This window comes from Canis lupus, chromosome 3 (genome assembly GCF_003254725.2).
Source record: "Canis lupus dingo isolate Sandy chromosome 3, ASM325472v2, whole genome shotgun sequence".
NCBI classification, from domain to species: domain Eukaryota; kingdom Metazoa; phylum Chordata; class Mammalia; order Carnivora; family Canidae; genus Canis; species Canis lupus.
Genome location: NC_064245.1, coordinates 54245982 through 54256516, shown reverse-complemented (window position 1 = coordinate 54256516; position 10535 = coordinate 54245982). Strand labels below are relative to the sequence as shown.

Sequence of the window (10535 nt, the reverse complement as noted above, 5' to 3'; positions counted from 1 at the left end):
GGAAGGGAAATGGAGGCTCAGAGAGGTTAAATAACTTGTCCCTGATCACACAGATAGCAGATGGCGCAACCAGGTTACAAACTGTGCCCTATCTGACACCAAAGGCCAACTTGTCCCCACAATACAAGAGCTTCCATGAAAATAAAGTCTGGTAATAACAAGTTACATACGGGAAACTGAGGAGCCAAACATCCCTGACACTTGAGAAGCAGAAAGTGAAATATGATATTCCCCAGAGCCACTGGGGGCTGCTCCATTCCCAGGATAAATGTGAGGCTAAATGCAAAGCGGCACACTGGTTACCAAAAGTATTTGGGGCTTTCTAAATGTCAGCCGCAATGATCATGAATCACTCTTCTTAAAGCTTTTAATCCAAAGTAACCCCCCTTGTCCCCTGCCTCCTCTCCTGATTCATCAAGCCGCTTCTGCTGGCTGAATCACCCTCTGGAGTTATGGGTCTAACCATCCCCCCTCACTCTCCCATCCCCTCACCCCACCCCCATTTACCCATCTCTGATCTAAAGGGAAAACTGTCATTCTCTTCTCTGGGGAGTTGCATCCTATGTGTCCTCAAGCCTGGTTGAAGGAGAGAGAAGACTTTAGGCGGGGAAGAATCTGGCCTAAGTAGCTGTGCAGCTGGAAAAAGTCAAGGTAACAGGCTGGGCCTCATCATAACCAGGGTTCCATATTCATCCCTTCATGTACAGACTCTATTTAGCATCCGGCATGTGTAGGCACTGGGTAGGATACTGGGGATACAGTGATAACAAAAGAGCCCCTGCCCCCACAGAGCTCATAATCTGGGGCGGGAGGCAGGCATCGTGTAACTTCACAAGAGCATAATTACTAGCTCATGAGTGTTGTGACGTACAAGGAGCTCTGAGTATGTATCATGGTAGGAAATGATTTAATCTTGGACAGAGGAGAGTAAGCACCAGGAAGTTTTCCCTGAGCTGAAAATGGGTAGAGAGCTGTTTTTCTTGCCTGACACCATTCATCCTCCTTATAACTATACCTAATTTTCCTCTGGGAAACCAATCACTCCTACTATCACTTCAAATTCTTTGGGTAGAACATTTAGCATGTGCCACTTCCTTGACCATGGAAACTAATTTAGAGATAGGCACATGAGCCAATCCAGAGTTAATGAGTATTGATGTTATTGGCTGAACCTCTGATGAAGCCATACATGATGTCAGGACTATGCTGGGACTTTTTAGCTTTAATATAATAGCCAATGACTTCTGATTTTGTTTAAGTTTCTTTGGGTCCAGTTTTTGGTCTCTTGCAACCAAGTGTCCTATCTGGACTAGGAGGATGAGTCACAAGTAATGAGATAAGGGGTGTCTGGGTGGCTCAGTGGGTTAAGCATCTGCTTTCAGCATAGGTCATGATCCCAGGGCCCCTGACGGAGCCCCACATTGGGCTCTCGGCTCAGTGGAGAGTCTGCTTCTCCTTTTCCCTTTGCTTTTCCCCCCACTCTCTCTCTATCACTCTCTCTCTCTAATAAATAAATAAAACCATGAGAAAAAAGAAGTAATGAGATAAAAAAAAAAATAGGAAGAAAAATTCCAGGCCGAGATAAGAGAAAGTAGAGTACAAAGGCTCTGAAGTGAGAGGAAGGAGCAGGGTATGTTCAGGAACCAAGTCCCTTCTAGGCTTCTGGCCACTGTGCTAAAGCTCTTTTATAATAATTTTCTTTTAAGGGACACCTGGGTGGCTCAGTGATTGAGCTTCTGCCTTCGGTTCAGGGCATGATCCCGGGGTTCTGGGATCGAGTCTCTCATCAGGCTTCCAGCAAGGAGCCTGCTTCTCCCTCTGCTTGTGTCTCTGCCTCTCTCACTGTGTCTCTCATGAATAAATAAACAAAATCTTTAAAAATAATAATAATTTTCTTTTAAGGCTTCACACCAGTGCTCCAGGATAGATGTGTTATCACTCCTATTTTATAAACAAGTAAGCTAAAGCCCACACAGGGAAGGTGACTTGCCTGCTGTCACACCTAGGCCTCTCTGACTCTGAAACCTACGCTGTCCATCTTCATCTTACATGCTTCTGTTCCATGTATGACGTTGGGTCCTTGGTGCATTCCCTCTGTCCCACTCCCAACCACGATGAGCTGGTTTCTAGCTTGGTGAGGCCAGTGGAGGTGTCAAAGAGATCAGAAGGCAGGAGGAAGGGCAAAGCCACTCTGGCTCAGGCCGCGCGAGTGGCAGTGACTGCAGCTGGGATGGTGGCGGGAGTAAATGGGGCAGGGGACGGGGGACAGCAGCTCTAGCAGCTCCAAAATGAGGCGTGTGGCTCCTGGGACAGCTTCCTGGTCCCTGAGTAACACCCTTGTCATGTTTTTGTTCTTCCAGGCCTTCCAATACCTTTGTAACCAATTCCCTCCTTTAAAACTGCTCTGCCTCAAATATCTCCAGTGGTTTCCACTTGCCCGGCTGGCCACTGATTGACCCAGGCACTGACAGGAAGGACTCTTGGGACCTGCCTCTGTCGTTGGCGAGGGTATGGCTGCCAGCCGCTGCCAGGGTGGTCTGCTGGGGTCAATGAGTAACGGAGAAGGCGGTGGTGGGATCTGACCTCACTTCTGTCTGCCTTGATGGCTCTGCCCCACTGGGCCACAGCATTTCCCCCTTAGGGTTATGCCTGGGTGGAGACAGACAAACTTCAAGGGCCCAGGTGAGCTCTAGAGAATTCCATCTCAGACCTGCCATGGACATACAGTGTAGCAGAGGGAAAAGTCTGCACAGACAACCAGAGTTCGGGTTCTAGGCTGGAGATCACCCAGGTCAGATGCAACAGGTGTAATGAAATAGCGAGCCTGAATTCAGAGTCACGTTCCCCTCTTGACTACCACCGATTTCTGTGTGGTTTGACTTGTGGAAACCTGTCCTACTGCCAGGTCCCCACCTACAGGAGAAGCTGAGCCTTGGCAGACGTGGCCGGTTTCCTATGCAACAGCCCCTCAGCCCTCCTCACCACTTCCCTCTCCCCTTCACCAGCTGCAAGACCCTTCCCGGCCCCAGGCCCCAAGCCGGTGGTGGTTGGTCTCAGCCAATCCTGGGAACCCCCCTTCCCACCCCAGCGATTGGTTTAGTCTGGACACGTGCCAGAACCTGGTCAATGAGCTACCCAGAGGGGCACCTAGTAGTCTCCTGCCTCTGGAGTGGCTGGCTCAGAAGGCTGTCTGGAGCTGTTGCAGCCACCTGGCCAGCATGCCGGGAGGCTGCCAACACCTGAGGGCAGCAGGTGGAAAGACGGAGAGAGCCTGTGGCCTGTGTCCTTGCTGTCTCCAGTGCCATCACAGAGCCGCTGAGTTAACCAAGTCTGGACCCGCCTGAGGCTGCAGTCCTTGTTCCGTGGTGTAATTGCTTTTGTTAAGCTATTTTTAGGTGGGTCTTCTGTTTGCTGCAGCCAAGTGCATTCTGCCTTACATGCTGGGCTCCCAGATGAATTTCCTTGTGTTTTTTTTTCTTTTCTTTTTTTTTTTAGGTCTAACATCCTGTGATTCGATGTCTTCTCTTTTCTTTTTTTTCTTTTCTTTTTATTTATTTATTCATGATAAACACAGAGAGAGACAGACAGACAGACAGGCAGAGGGAGAAGCAGGCTCCATGCAGGGAGCCCAATGCGGGACTCGATCCTGGGTCTCCAGGATCATGCCCTGGGCCGAAGGCAGGCGCTGAACTGCTGAGCCACCCAGGGATCTCCTGTCTTCCCTTTTCTTTCTTTCTTTCTTTCTTTCTTTCTTTCTTTCTTTCTTTCTTTCTTTCTTTCTTTTTTTTAAGATTTTATTTATTTATTTTTGAGACACACACACACACACAGAGGCAGAGACACAGGCAGAGGGAGAAGCAGGCTCCATGCAGGGAGCCCAATGTGGGACTCGATCCTTGGACCCTGGGATCACGCCCTGGGCCAAAGGCAGATGCTCAACCACTGAGCCAGCCAGGCATCCCCCTGTCTTCTCTTTTCAAAGAAGGAAACCACAACTTGGCAACAGGGGAGTTGTCCAAGGTCTCACCATTGGCATGTGCTGGTCAGGACCCCCAGTCCACTGCATTCTCTCCCACTCTGCCCCAAGCCTTTCATACAGTGACGAAGATCAGTGCCAACCAGTCCTTGTTTCTAAGAAATGATTCCATTTACCACTCACCTACAGCTTCTCTGAGCTAAAGGGGAGTATGGGATTGGATCAAGATGTGCCTAGATGATTGTCCACCCTGTTGCCTCCCCCTCTCCATGCATGTCTGGGGACCCAGTGGAATACCGGAGTCTGACTCTTCCCTAGCACATAATTAGCAGGCTTGGCAGTGATGGTTGTGCCAGTTTCTGTGGGCCACCCAACCACCACGCTGCCAGCTGCAGCTAACCCAGAAGATCAGAAAGAATGAGTTCCAGAAGGCTCCTCTTCCTTCTGAAGTGTGAAAGCTTGCCAGTGCCCATATGAAGGCAACAAAGAACGCAGTGAATCCTGATTTCTGACCTACCTTCAGTAGGAGACCAGACTTGTGTAAATTCAGTGGTCTCCTGGCCCACGGAGGCAACTTCAGAGAGTCTCCTGGTTGCTGGCCAGCCGAGGGGCAGAGCCTGGGAATCTCTGCTGGAGTTAACCCTTGGCCAAAGTTAAGCAGGGGATGACAGGAGAAAAGCAAGGAGAAGGATTCTTGCCATCCACAAAGTTGGTTAGAGAAGCAGGGAGAACCAGAGTCATGTCATTACAGCAAAGCATTTTTCTTTGTATTTTTTAACTAACCATGGCTATCTAGGCATATAAAAACTAGACTTTCTTTTCCCTCATGGTGCTTATTCTGGAACCCTGGAAGACTGGGTCAGATTTGGGAAGTGCAGAGGGAGAGTCACAGAAGGTGCCTACAGCCCAGGAGCCTTTTTCCTCTCCCCTAAATCAGGCTGATGATCTAGGCTTCCTTTCTGGTATCAGATAAGGGCTTTGGTTGCAAGTCACAGAGTCCAACTCTGGCTACCTTAAGCGAAAAAAGAACTTTTGAGAAGGAATAGTGGATGCTTTGGGCTACAGGCAGTCTACTAACGTTAGGGCTTGTCATCTCACATAATAAGAAGTCAGGCTATAGGTGATTTGAGCACTGGTCCAACAGCCTGGTGAGGTCCTCATGGTACCAGTTTCCAAGATGACCCCAAGGATCCCCACCTTCTGACCTTCACAGCCTCCGTAGTCCTTCCAACATTAAATAGGGTTGGCCTGGGTAACCACTAAGATACTGCAGAAATGACAGCAGGGGTCTTCCAGGCTAGGTCATCCAAGTCATTGTGACTTCCACCTTGTCCCTGCTCTCAGATCACTCACTCTGGGGGAAGCCAGCTGCCATGTGGTGAAAGCACTCAAGCAGCTCTAGGGAGAGGTCTGTGTAAAGAGGTGCTGAGGCCTCCTGCCAAAGCCTTGTGAATGAGCTATATTAGGTACGGACCCTCCAGCCCCCATCAGGCCTTCAAAGGGGAGCCACCCTGACCACAGCTTAACTGAGACCTTGAGGGAGAACCTGGCCAGAACACCAGCTTAGTCACACCAAAATAGATGTTGGACTGAGTGTTTGTGCCCTCCCTCACAACATCTATGAAGTAGGTTTCATGATTCCCCCAAGCTACACGAAAGGAAACTGAGGCACAGACAGGACATGGCTAAGGTGAGATACAGCAAAGCCCTCTCTTCAAGAATTAGTCTGGGAAAGCTTGCCTAGCTCTGCTCACCTGTATGCACCTCAGAGATTCCCTGTTCTATGCCACCTGCTAGAAGCTTCCAAGTCACTCAAGAGTGGGCCCGAGGGGAAATTCTGACACCACCCCACCCCACCCCGGCTCACTAAATCTGCATCTGCACAGAACCCTGCTTGTGCCCTCATCCCCTGCCTGGCAACCCACTCTCAAGTCTCATCAACAAACCCAGACAGTTCCTGGGCTGCGCAGGTGCACCTGAAGGCCGTATTTCCAGGAACAGTGATGCTTTGTTGGAAACAAAGGCACCCGGGGCATGATGCAACAGCCCCCGGGGGACTGTCCCCTTCCCCAGGCAGCCCCGGAGAAGTCCCCATAGCAGCAAGTCCCATGCACAGCTATTGCCAGCAACACCATCTGCGGCCGGGTTTCTCCTGGGGCTTTAGGCTTATGCAACTTTTCCTCAGATTTAATATCCTTTCTCTTTCTGGTCTCTATGTTCATTATTATTTCTGGATCTGAATGGATTTTACGCCGCTCACACAGCTAAACAACTGGGGAGGTGGGGGGCAGAGCAGGACGTGGGGCAGACAGCCACCATTCCTTTAAAAACTCTTGGCTTTCAAATTGCTTTCTAGGAAGGGAATCACTTTATCAAGGGAAACAAAAGCAGGAACCGCTGAAGCCTTTGGTGGGGGAGGCAGAAACCCCACCAGACTCCCGGGGAGCAACCCCTGAGGCATCTCTGCGGAGGACTTTGCACATTTTCAGGTGGAACCCACCTCGCCACCACCCTACCACCCTCCCTCCCGTGCCTGGCAGCACACCAGAGCTGATTTCCAGCACCCTGGCATCCATCAAAGCTCTTGACCGATTTCTATACCATCCAGATTAGGTGTAGCTACAAGTGGCAGAAAACCCTACATAACAGAAGTTTGAACAAGATGGGCATTTCTTTTTCTCTCCAGTAAATGAAGCTCTGAGGGAATAACCAGCGATCCAGACTCAGGTGATTCAGACTCAGGACAGTTTGAGTCACCTGGAGTCAAGGTGTCAGCACCGTCCAGTCCTATGTGATCCCCCTCCTCCCTTCTCCCTTCTCCTTCTCCTTCCCTCCTCAGACACGCCACATACCGGAGATACCATTGATTAGCAAAATGGGCACAGTTCCTGCATCCAAGAGCTTACAGTCTAGCTGAGGGGCCAGAAAATTAAACAATCCTGTACAACAGGTATGGAAAGGACCAAGACAGGAAATCAAGGAGCTATGGGAGGCCTGGAACAGATTCCTAGTCCAGACTCGAGGATTCAGAGGGCTTCCTAGAGCTGGGTCCTGAGGGATGAGTAGGAGTTGGGTCCCAAGAGATAAGTAGAATGAGCCAAGCGAGAGGAGGGCATGTTTGACTATATGGAGCAGCCTGTAGAAGAGCCACAGGCAGGAGAGAAGGTGACTCCTTCATGGGCCTGGAAGCAGCTCAGTGGGGTTGGAGCTGGGTGAGGGGAGGGGATTGTGCTGGGGAGTGGCTAGAGATGAAATGAGGGGTATCATCAGGGGCCAAATTGGAACCATCCTCATGAGCTGTGATGAGGAGCTTGCATTTGCATAAAAGTACTAACTGGGTCATCTGCTTCTTAACCACTCAAATGCCCTTCCCCAGCCAGGCTGTCGTCCGGAGTGGTGTTGGGTGGGTCCCACCATCAATCTCCCTGGTGTGCAGCAGCTGAGAAAGACGAGGCTATAGCTGGGCCCCTGGGAAGGTGTCCTGCCTGGTCATACCAGAGTTGAAAATGAGCCAGTCTGCTCACTGCTACGTTGTGAGGCAACAGGCCACTCGGTGAAAGGATGTCCCAGCCCATGCCACATGCCCACCATCGGGTACACACCTCCTCCCCCAGCTTCCAGAACTAGGTTCCTGCTTCCCTACCTCCCTCTGGCCGGGAAATGCTCTGATGGCCCATTCAAGCAGGACCTCAGGATAAAGGACTTGGGCGGCCTCCACCAGGGGAACACAAGTGGTGGACACCCACTCCTGGATGGAGGATGCATATCACTCCAGACCTGGTGACATGGAGCGTCCCGTGCTGGTGGTGGCTGTTTGCTTGCTGGCAGGCCTGGGAGGGAGCTGTGTGGTTTAGGGCCTGCCTGAGCCATCGCAAAGCTGTCGTGGTTTGGCATATTTCTTTATTTTCTCTAATTCAATTGAAATCTGACTCCAGGCGCCGCTCAGTGATCAGTGATAGTGATCCCACTGAGCTAGCAAGAAATTCAATCTCGGGCATATCACTGGGCTTCCCTCCCTCAACCTCAGTGTTTGGTCAAGGTCCCAAAGCCTGGACAATCCAGCCTCCCAGCCCTCATGCCCCTCAGGCTCTGGGGCTCGGCTGGTTAGGAGGGTGTAGGAATTGTGGGGGAGAGGTGTGAGCCCTGTGTCTCCTGTCCACCGTCCCTGAGTGTACCCGGCAGCCACTCCCTCCAAGGCCTTGTCACCTCCTGGACACTGCCTAGTGGACACTGCCTAGCAGAGACACAGAGCCTGTCCCCACCCTTGCCTCTTGTGTTACACGCTGCCCTCTTCCCTTCTCCGTGAAAACCTCTCCCTCTCCTTCCTGGCTCTTCTCAAAGGCCCACCCTTTCTTCCTTTTTCCGGAACATGTCCCAGAGTCTCCATAAAGAGTCAAGGTTATTGCAAAAGGCTAAAACAGCCACTGACTTCCAGAAGCTCCAGTGCTCTGGCCACTAAAATACTCAAGGCAAGGAATATTCAAAGGACTGGATCCCTGCTCCGAAGAGCCAGAGGGAAGAGAAATACAAAGCCAGTGAGCACCATTAAATATCTCAGTCATCGTGATGAAGAATATAGTTCTTGATGTAATGGGCACTGGGGTTGTCCATCTCCCTCACTGCCGGGCTCCCTCACCTGCTGGCTTTATCTGGCTCAAGCTCCCCTCACCCAACATCTCCCTGGGAATGGATCCCCCCCGCCCCGAGATGCTGCTGTAAGAGAGACAAACTCAGAATCTTAGTGACTCACGACCACTGAGATTCATCTTCCACTCACAGCATAAGTCGGCTTGGGGGTTGCTCTGTTCCATGTGTCTTCTCCATCCTCGGGTCCAGGCTGGAAGCAACGCCCCCCTGTGACTCCTGCCGTTCTCTAGGGAGGCCGGCTGGTTCAGCGGTTCAGAGCATGGCCTTGCACTCAGGCCCAGGAGGAAATCCCCGCGTCATCAGACTTAGTGCTTACAACACCTGTGTGAGTTAAGAAGCACTATTGCTCTCATTTTACCAATGAGAAATATGAAGCTCAGAGAGGTCAATTATCTTGCCCAAGGTCACACAGGGATGTGAAGAACTAGAACTAGAACTCGAGCATGGATCTGTCTGGCTCCAGAGCCCATACTCTTCCTTTGCTCTGTCATTCTCACCCTACAAAGGAGACTCACGCTCTGCCAGTTAACTGTGGTGGGCTGAGCACAGGCTTGCAGTACTCTTTTCTCTCCAAACCCCATGGAAAAGAGAGTAGAGAAATAAAATATTTATCAAACAAAAAGGACAAAGAGAATGAGAACAGCAACAATAGAGATGAGAGATGTTAACAAAGGTTTGGAAGATAAGAAGCAAGAGGGGCACCTGGGTGGCTCAGTTGTTTAAGGGTCTGCCTTTGGCTCAGGTCATGATCCCGGGGTCCTGGGATCAAGTCCTGTGTCGGGCTTCCTGCTCCTTGGGGAGCCTGCTTCTCCCTTTGCCTCTCTCTCTCTTTCTCTCTCTCTCTCTGTCTCTCATGAATAAATAAATGAAATCTTAATTTAAAAAAGAGAGAGAGAGAGAAATAGAGGAGGAAGACAGCCAATGCCAAGAAAGCTCAACACTGAGGAATCAGAAGAATCGGTTACTGCACAAGATGGGGTGGAGGTGGCTCCAAGACAGGAGGCTGGCTAGGTTGAAGGCCTGGAGTTAGCACCCCCTCCCCTGCCAGGTGACTGCCCCCCTCCCCATTCCAGGAAAGAGCCCTTTATTCTGAGATTGAATCAGAGAAATAGGCAGGTGGAGGGGAAGAGGCACTGGTTTTTTTATTTTTATTGTTTTTGTTTGTTTTGCGTTTATTTTATGCAGAACTTACTCCCAGACCATAAGTTTTTGTCTTTTCAGTTTCTTCTGGGATATCTTTTCCTGCTATGCAACCTCCTCTTCTGGTTTAGGAACAACCTGCTCTCTTTCAGTGAGGATCATCTCGATGCAGCAGGGAGAGCTCACGTAAGGGTGAATCTGACCTGGAGCCCTGTGAGTTCTATGCTGCATCTTGGGGCTTTGGTCACCTGGATGTGCTCAATGTGCAGAGGCTCTCCACCTAAACCCTTCCATTCAGCATTACTCTGCATTTTTAAAAAAAGATTTTATTTATTTATTCATGAGAGACAGAGAGAGAGAGAGAGAGAGAGAGGCAGAGACACAGGCAGAGGGAGAAGCAGGCTCCATGCAGGGAGCCCGACGTGGGACTCAATCCCAGGACCCCAGGATCACACCCTCGGCTGAAGGTGGCGCTAAACCACTGGGCCACCAGGGCTGCCCTTACTCTACATTTTTAAGCACGTGCAGTAAGATTCAGCGCTCTTGTGGGGCCACCCACCCGGTGTCCAGCCCTGCTGTTTGGCCTGGCCACACCTGCCAGCTCCACCTCTGTAGCGACAGAATGGCACGCACTGCTTCTGCCAAGTGACAGCCTTCAGATACTCGATGGTTTTTTGGATATGCATACCCTTGATGGCCTGGGCAGTTTCGGGTGTGTCTTGACATGAACACAAAGATATGAACCTCCTGATTTGCATGATTGTGTAGGGTT

The 10535-nt window shown here is 50.7% G+C and overlaps 1 pseudogene; it reads right to left on the bottom strand.

The window, feature by feature from the left end:
• Nucleotides 1–9811: 9811 nt before the first annotated feature.
• Nucleotides 9812–10535, bottom strand: LOC118354232 (60S ribosomal protein L17-like; annotated as a pseudogene).